Source organism: Ochlerotatus camptorhynchus, unplaced genomic scaffold (genome assembly GCF_037179485.1).
Source record: "Ochlerotatus camptorhynchus isolate MF236.1 unplaced genomic scaffold, CSIRO-AGI_Acam_v1.1 ptg000268l, whole genome shotgun sequence".
NCBI lineage: Eukaryota > Metazoa > Arthropoda > Insecta > Diptera > Culicidae > Ochlerotatus > Ochlerotatus camptorhynchus.
Window position 1 is genome coordinate 2,812,061 of NW_027040758.1, and position 6,717 is coordinate 2,818,777.

The window sequence follows — 6,717 nt, forward strand, 5'->3', positions numbered from 1 at the left end:
CTACTAATATATGGTATTAGATTCGCAGTAATAAAAATTCCCTTTAACTCGTGAAAGGGCCTGAGATTAAAATTATGATGTTCTGCTTAGTAAGCAAAAACGGTTGCTCTAAGGCCACCGAGCCTCTTATATCCACATTACACCACTTAAGATCGAGTTGTTGGAAGAATCTTTCGGTAGAAATTAAAAATAAGCTTTCGGTGGATATCTGAATAATCTGTCAAACAAAATCAGAATAAACCTTCGGATGTAGTTATAATAAGCTCCTGATGGGAGAAACTATTGATGAAGGCAAGAAAAAATTGGAAAAAAATGGAAAACTAATTCTGGTGAATTCTTAAGACAATTCTGGAAGGAAATTAGACACAACTTCCGGGGTAAATCCAAATATTTAAATTAATTTTTTTCCGTCGATCTTTTTTTTCGTATTGAGTACCAATGCTACCGACGCCAGAGAGGCAGCTCCCACACCTGGACCTTATCTATCGACCGGGGAAAACGGCTTAACGTGATCAGCGATGAGAGATTTTATGCTTGAGAAAATCCCGATGGTGACGACTGGAATTGAACCCAGGCCCTTTCGAGTGAGAGTCACACCCAACAAACATTGAATGCTAATTACGAGCTTATTCAGGCAAAAAATTGCTTTAAAAAAATGCTTATTCAGCTTGTAATCAGCTCAAATTGTTTGTTACCACTACATCATGGTTAAATTTATGTATTTAGTTTTAGATACTTAGCAATAATTTGTAAAGTAGTAAGCGTGATTACCTCTCACCCCAGCAGGCCTGGGTTCAATCCCAGTCGGCGCCGCCGGGATGTTCTGAGGCATAACATCTCTGATCACGCCTTCCTTCGGATGGGAAGTAAAGCCGTTGGTCCCCGGTTCATGAGTTGATGGGTCGATAGGTAGGGTCCAGGTGTGGGAGCTGCCTTCCTGGCACGTCGGTAGCATTGGTGCTCAGCACGGAAAACAAGATCGACGGAAAAAACAAATCAAAGGAAAAAAAAATTATTTGTAAAGAAAATTTATAATTACACCGGAACCTCCATTTACGAATCAAACCGGGCGTTCGTAAATCAAATTAGTGCGTAAAAAAACCTCGTTATTTGGGATTTTCTTCGTAAAAACAGGTTTTTGAAAATATTGTCAAATACCCCACAATATCGATATTTTTGGAATCGAGGAGACTTGTGCTACCGAAAATCGATGTTTGACGCCATTTTGAAATCCAAGATGGTGTCATTCGGTTTATGAAAAACTGGAAAATACTGTCAATACCCTACAATATATTATTATTATTTCTGGAATCAGGGTGACGTTATGGAACTGGAAATCGATGTCTGACGCCATTTAAAAATCCAAGATGGCAGCTTCTGATTAGAGAAGAACTGGAAAATGCTGTCAAATACCCCACAATATGGGATTTTTTTCGAACCGTGGTGCAGGGACTGAAAATCAATAGCTGACACTATTTTGAAATCAAAGATGGTGTAGATGAAGAATCACTAAAAACGTATGAAAAAGGGCTACTTTAAAAATAAAAACAAATTTGTCGACATAACATTCAAATTTCCTTTAAAATGGCTGTGTTTGCTATCAAGTAGCGACACTGGCTATTTTCTTTTTTGCGTACACGGCGAATGAGAACGACCCAAATTTGAGTTTAGTTCACTCATAATCGCCAAAAGTGTAGGAACTCAGCGATGAGTAAATTTATCTCATGATTTCCTGTGGAAAACCTAAAAAGTCTGCCAGAAAATGAGGAAATTGACGAAAATTTTATTCAGTCTCGGAATAGTACCAATAGACTGAGTGAATTCAACCGTTACTTTTCTCAAATTCTGGAATTTTTCCCTGGAAAATCCTGGAAAAAGCTGGGAAAACATGAGGCAAATTTATTCATCGCTGAGTTCCTGCACTTTATTTCTTATTTCTGAGATAACTAAACTCAAATGTGGTTCGTTCTCATTCGCCGTGATAGATATCGGCGCCGGTGGTTAGCATGATTACCTCTCACCCCAGCAGGCCTGGGTCCAATCTCAGTCGGCGCCACCGGCATGTTCTAAGGCATAACATCTCTGGGAGCTGCCTCCCTGGCGTCGGTAGCATTGGAGCTCAGTACAGAAAACAAAACTCGCGTCACTTTTCAATAGGTCCTATCTACATTGATCGATTCTGACACTCGTAAATAACTCGGCTTCACAAATCTGGATCAACAATAGAAAAGAGTCCATCAGCATTTGTAAACAAACCGTTCCAAAGCCCTTTACTCACAAAGCGAAGGCCACCCACACAAACCAACACCATCATTGAATAGGGGAAACTTCTACCTACAAGATGTTGGTGTTGGTTTGTGTGGGTGGCCTTCGCCATATTTCTGATCGATTGGTGATAAATTTATTGAAATTGGACCAGGGGCAGCTGAGTTATTAACGTTCAAAATCTTTCTTAATTTGTTACATGTTCCATTTTCGGTTTTCACAAAGTTTACCCCCATATAGAAATCAAAGACGTAGTCCTACGTCAAAATATAAAGATATGGCAACAAAGGAAACTGAGTCTCACGAAGAGGACACATTCGAAGGTTTTAACGAATACCGGGGAATGATTCTGGAAGCGGTAAGTAAGGGTAAATTACGTTTTCATCAGCATGTAGATCTTGCTCCAAGCATTTAGGGTTTCTTTTCCGAAGTAGATGACACACAGGAAAGAATATTGTTTACCCCTTGCAGAAATAATATCGATGCTGATAAAGACGTATTTCGCTGTAACTTTAAGTCATGAAAACAAATGTGCAATGAACGTTTGAATTTTAGGTCATCGACATAAATCTAATTTTTTAACGCACTCCAAACGGTAAAGCAATAATTGAACTACTCAATGAAGGGCAGAAACCAAGCGACAATTGCATGAGTGCAATAAAACGGATTCTCTGCGACTATCTTAAATCGGTGTATGGATTGTAAGTATGATTGTATTTAATTTTGTGATCATTTCTAAAATATAACGATTCTTATTACTAGACGCCCGTCTGCTTATCACAAAAACTTCCTGGCACAAAGTCTCGTGCATACATACCCGGCATTGTCGTCGTCAACTCCGGATGTACCGCAGGCATTATGGTTTCATCCCAACGGTCGGGGTAAACACCGCCACAGTGGACGTTTGCATTATCATATGGAGTATTTGGCAAGGACATCGGGAGATCGCGTAATAAGTCGACGCAAATTACAAGCTGAGGAGATCAACGTTGGAGGAGAGGTTGATGTCGGTCCAGCCAATCCGGAACAAGAGGTTGATGTGGAAGCAGTGGTCAGTAGTAGATGTTTTGTGTATTAGTTTATATCCATAATAGTTTTTCAGGACGGTGCCCAACCAGCCGAATTATTAACAGCGGGGCAGATATTACCAACTGCGGAGTGTCAAAACGATCGACTCACGATCAGCAGTCGATCATCCACAAGTCCGTAGCCCACTCAGTACATGCAGATTGCTCGCGAGATACACACGTTAAAATAATTATACTAGGCACAAGTTAATAATTGTTACACAGGACAAGTACATAAAAGGGACTAAAAATGTAAGATTTATATACTACATTAAAGCTAATTGTTCTTATACTAACTTAACTAGCTAAAACTAATCTAAACTAATGAATTACTATGCCTACGGGCTACCAATTGTGAACATAACACTAATTGAATTAAAAATTAAATTGCAGCTAAAAGCAAACTCCACAAAAATCGAGTTTCGCTAACTGGATGGTCCGAAACCTCATCACCTGTCGCAACAATAGTATTTTATTTACATTATAGACGCAAGAATTTAAGTTTCTATGTCCTGGACCAAACACCAAACTACGTGCTGAAGAGCTTTGGCATCTTACTTTCAATGAACGGAAAGATTTGCGCCAAAAAGGAACATTCTACACGTATCTTGAGACCTATCCTGTTGCAACTGCCTTCAATGGGCCCATGGTAAGCATCTGTTATTGATTGCGAGTGTCGTTACAGTTTTACACTCTCAGCAGATTGTTCTACCAAGTAGACTAAAAGGGTTCCTGAGCAAAGTACGTTAGCAAAATGAAAGCAAATCTATGTTTGCTGTTCCTATTTTAATCAAATTTTAATTTTAAGCTTTCATTATGCAGTCAAGAGTTTTTTTTAATTGAAGCAACTTAACGCAACGCAGCGCAACCGGATCTAATGTGGGTGGTCCTTTTTAGTGTGAGAAGCATGGATGCTTACCATGTATGCCAAGCCCGTTGATTTAATAGATAGCAAATTAACGAATCAGTTCTATGACTTGATATCCTTTTTAACTCCGTAGTCTCTTCAATATTGTATTGGGAAGAGCCCAAACTTATGATATTTGCATACGTAATTACAAATCTAATCTTTTATCATAGATTTCTTTGGAATTTCACATGATGTACCCGAATGCTCCGGATTTCCAAGAAAAACTCGAATATCTGCAACCAAAATTGTTGTCACACTATCGCGATCTTTTCAAACATGTGAAAGACGGTGAGTTAAAATGTTTAGAATCTGACAACAATTATTCTACTGGTGACCTGTTGCCTTTTTCAGATTTCATTCGAATGCTCATTATAATACGGCAGAAGAGCCCGAGTCGTGGAGCCAAAAAGACCCGGGACGCAGATCCAGCAAAGGACAATTCTCAAAAAGGAATCGTAGAATGGATTAAGGTGTGTGCTATTGTGTCAGTTATGGCTACTGGGAAAATAAATTGTTACATGTTTTTGTTATGTTTATGGTTACAGCCTGAAGACCCGCATCCCGATACGAATGAAGTGCCAATGCTTTACGTAAAAGGAAATTTTCTGGAGAGTGGATCAAGTGCAGCTGTTACATGGAAGTGGAATAACATTTTGATAGAATCGGATCTGAAGCACTGCTTCCGTGTGCTATGTGAATCGATGGTAGTATTCAACTCTGCATGCCATCCAACGGATAAACAGTTCTACACATTCATCTCGAATGTTTTACTTGGAATCGGTCAACTAACCACAACTGCAGAGGGACTTATGCAAAGCATCGAATAATTAAATCCTGTATTTGCTTTCATTTCGTTTGTTTGCCATGATAAAAATGCTTGTATTTGTTATCCTTAAAATTCTGCATCTGAATGATTATTTTCGCGGAATATCAATAACATTTATATTATTTTTTGCAGCACATTTTTATTTAAACCATAGAGAGACGAACCAGCCTATGTAATCTCTCTATAAAAGAAACTCACGTCTATCCTTTCTCATATATGTCTATATAGGAATCCCCCAAATAGTGTGGAAGGTGGTGAAGTCCACCTACAGCGATTTCTTGGTTGTTTTCCTGCCAATTGAACTGATAATGTGTAGATGAATAGTTTTTAATTCCTCATAATTAAAAATTCAGTTAAATTGGGTGGAGGACAGCCGAAAAATAGCGGTGGGTGCACTACATCACTCACTACGCTATTGGAAAAATTTCCGAAAAAAAAACTGCTTTTCAGTAAATAATTTAAGGAATAAAAATATTCCTTAATTACTGAACTTCGTCAAAAAAAATACTGGGTTACTCAGCTATCGACCCATGCAATTAATATATTTTTGCTGAACAATTTTCAAAAATGTACTGAGTTGTCGTCACGCTAATACAGTCTATTCGGTGAGATTTGATAGCTCGCAAGAGTGTCATGATCTATATTTTTGCCGAAAGTTTTTCAAAAAAATACTGAGTTGTTGTCACACAAAAGCAATCCTTTCGGTTATATTTGACAGCTCGCAAAAGTGCCTTGACTACCGATTGCATCTGTTGAAATTACCGAAACGATCGCCGAGCGCTCAGCTATTCTAATCTCGTCAAAAACTATACTGAGTTCGGTAAAAATAAGTTAGTGTGTATGGATGCTCATGTGGGTTGAAGCCCGCTGCTTGCAGGCAGCCTTTGGAGAACACCACCACTCATCACGCGGTGATTGAATAAACACCGTTCGGTGAGACCGGATGAAATTCAACTTTGAAATCTGTGTTAGGGAAATCACTTTTCACAGGCAATCGGTGATAATTTTAATTATCATAACAACAGTTGCACATTCGTTAAATTTTCAATAGTGACATTTTGAAAAATGATATAGTCTTAAACTTAACAGATGCGTAGAAATATTTCTGATCGATTGGTGATAAAATTATTGAAGTTGGTCCAGGGGCAGCTGAGTTATTAACGTTCAAAATCTTTCATCATTTTGTTACATGTTCCATTCTCGGTTTTCACAAAGCGTACCCCCAGAACTTCTGAGGAAAATCAGATAAAACTATCAGAGTGAGAGAGCTTCTGGGAACGCTGCAAGCTAATTATTAAACCATTTCAAACTGTCCTCATATTAGACTGTTACATAACCGTCACGCTTTCTACCAGTCACCCTGTGCTTCATTTGTTCTAAAGCTGACTCAAACTTTCTAAGATGAGCTAAACAGGTAAACAATTTTCGTACTCATCCTAATCCACCATATCATACTACCACCTGTCAAAGCAAACACCGCGAGCTTCCGAATACGGTCGAACACGTCTTCAATCGAGCCAACAAACCGCACGTAACCAGTGCAAGAAAACTCCGTCATGCTGAATAAAGCTTAATTCCTGCCACTAATCTTTTATTCATTGCAACAGCAGCAGTAGCTGCATAAACTTTATTCTTGATGCAAAATCTGC

The 6,717-nt window shown here is 38.7% G+C and overlaps 1 pseudogene; it reads left to right on the forward strand.

The window, feature by feature from the left end:
* The first annotated feature begins 2,542 nt into the window (after positions 1 to 2,542).
* Positions 2,543 to 5,069, forward strand: LOC135705539 (uncharacterized; annotated as a pseudogene).
* Positions 5,070 to 6,717: the final 1,648 nt, after the last annotated feature.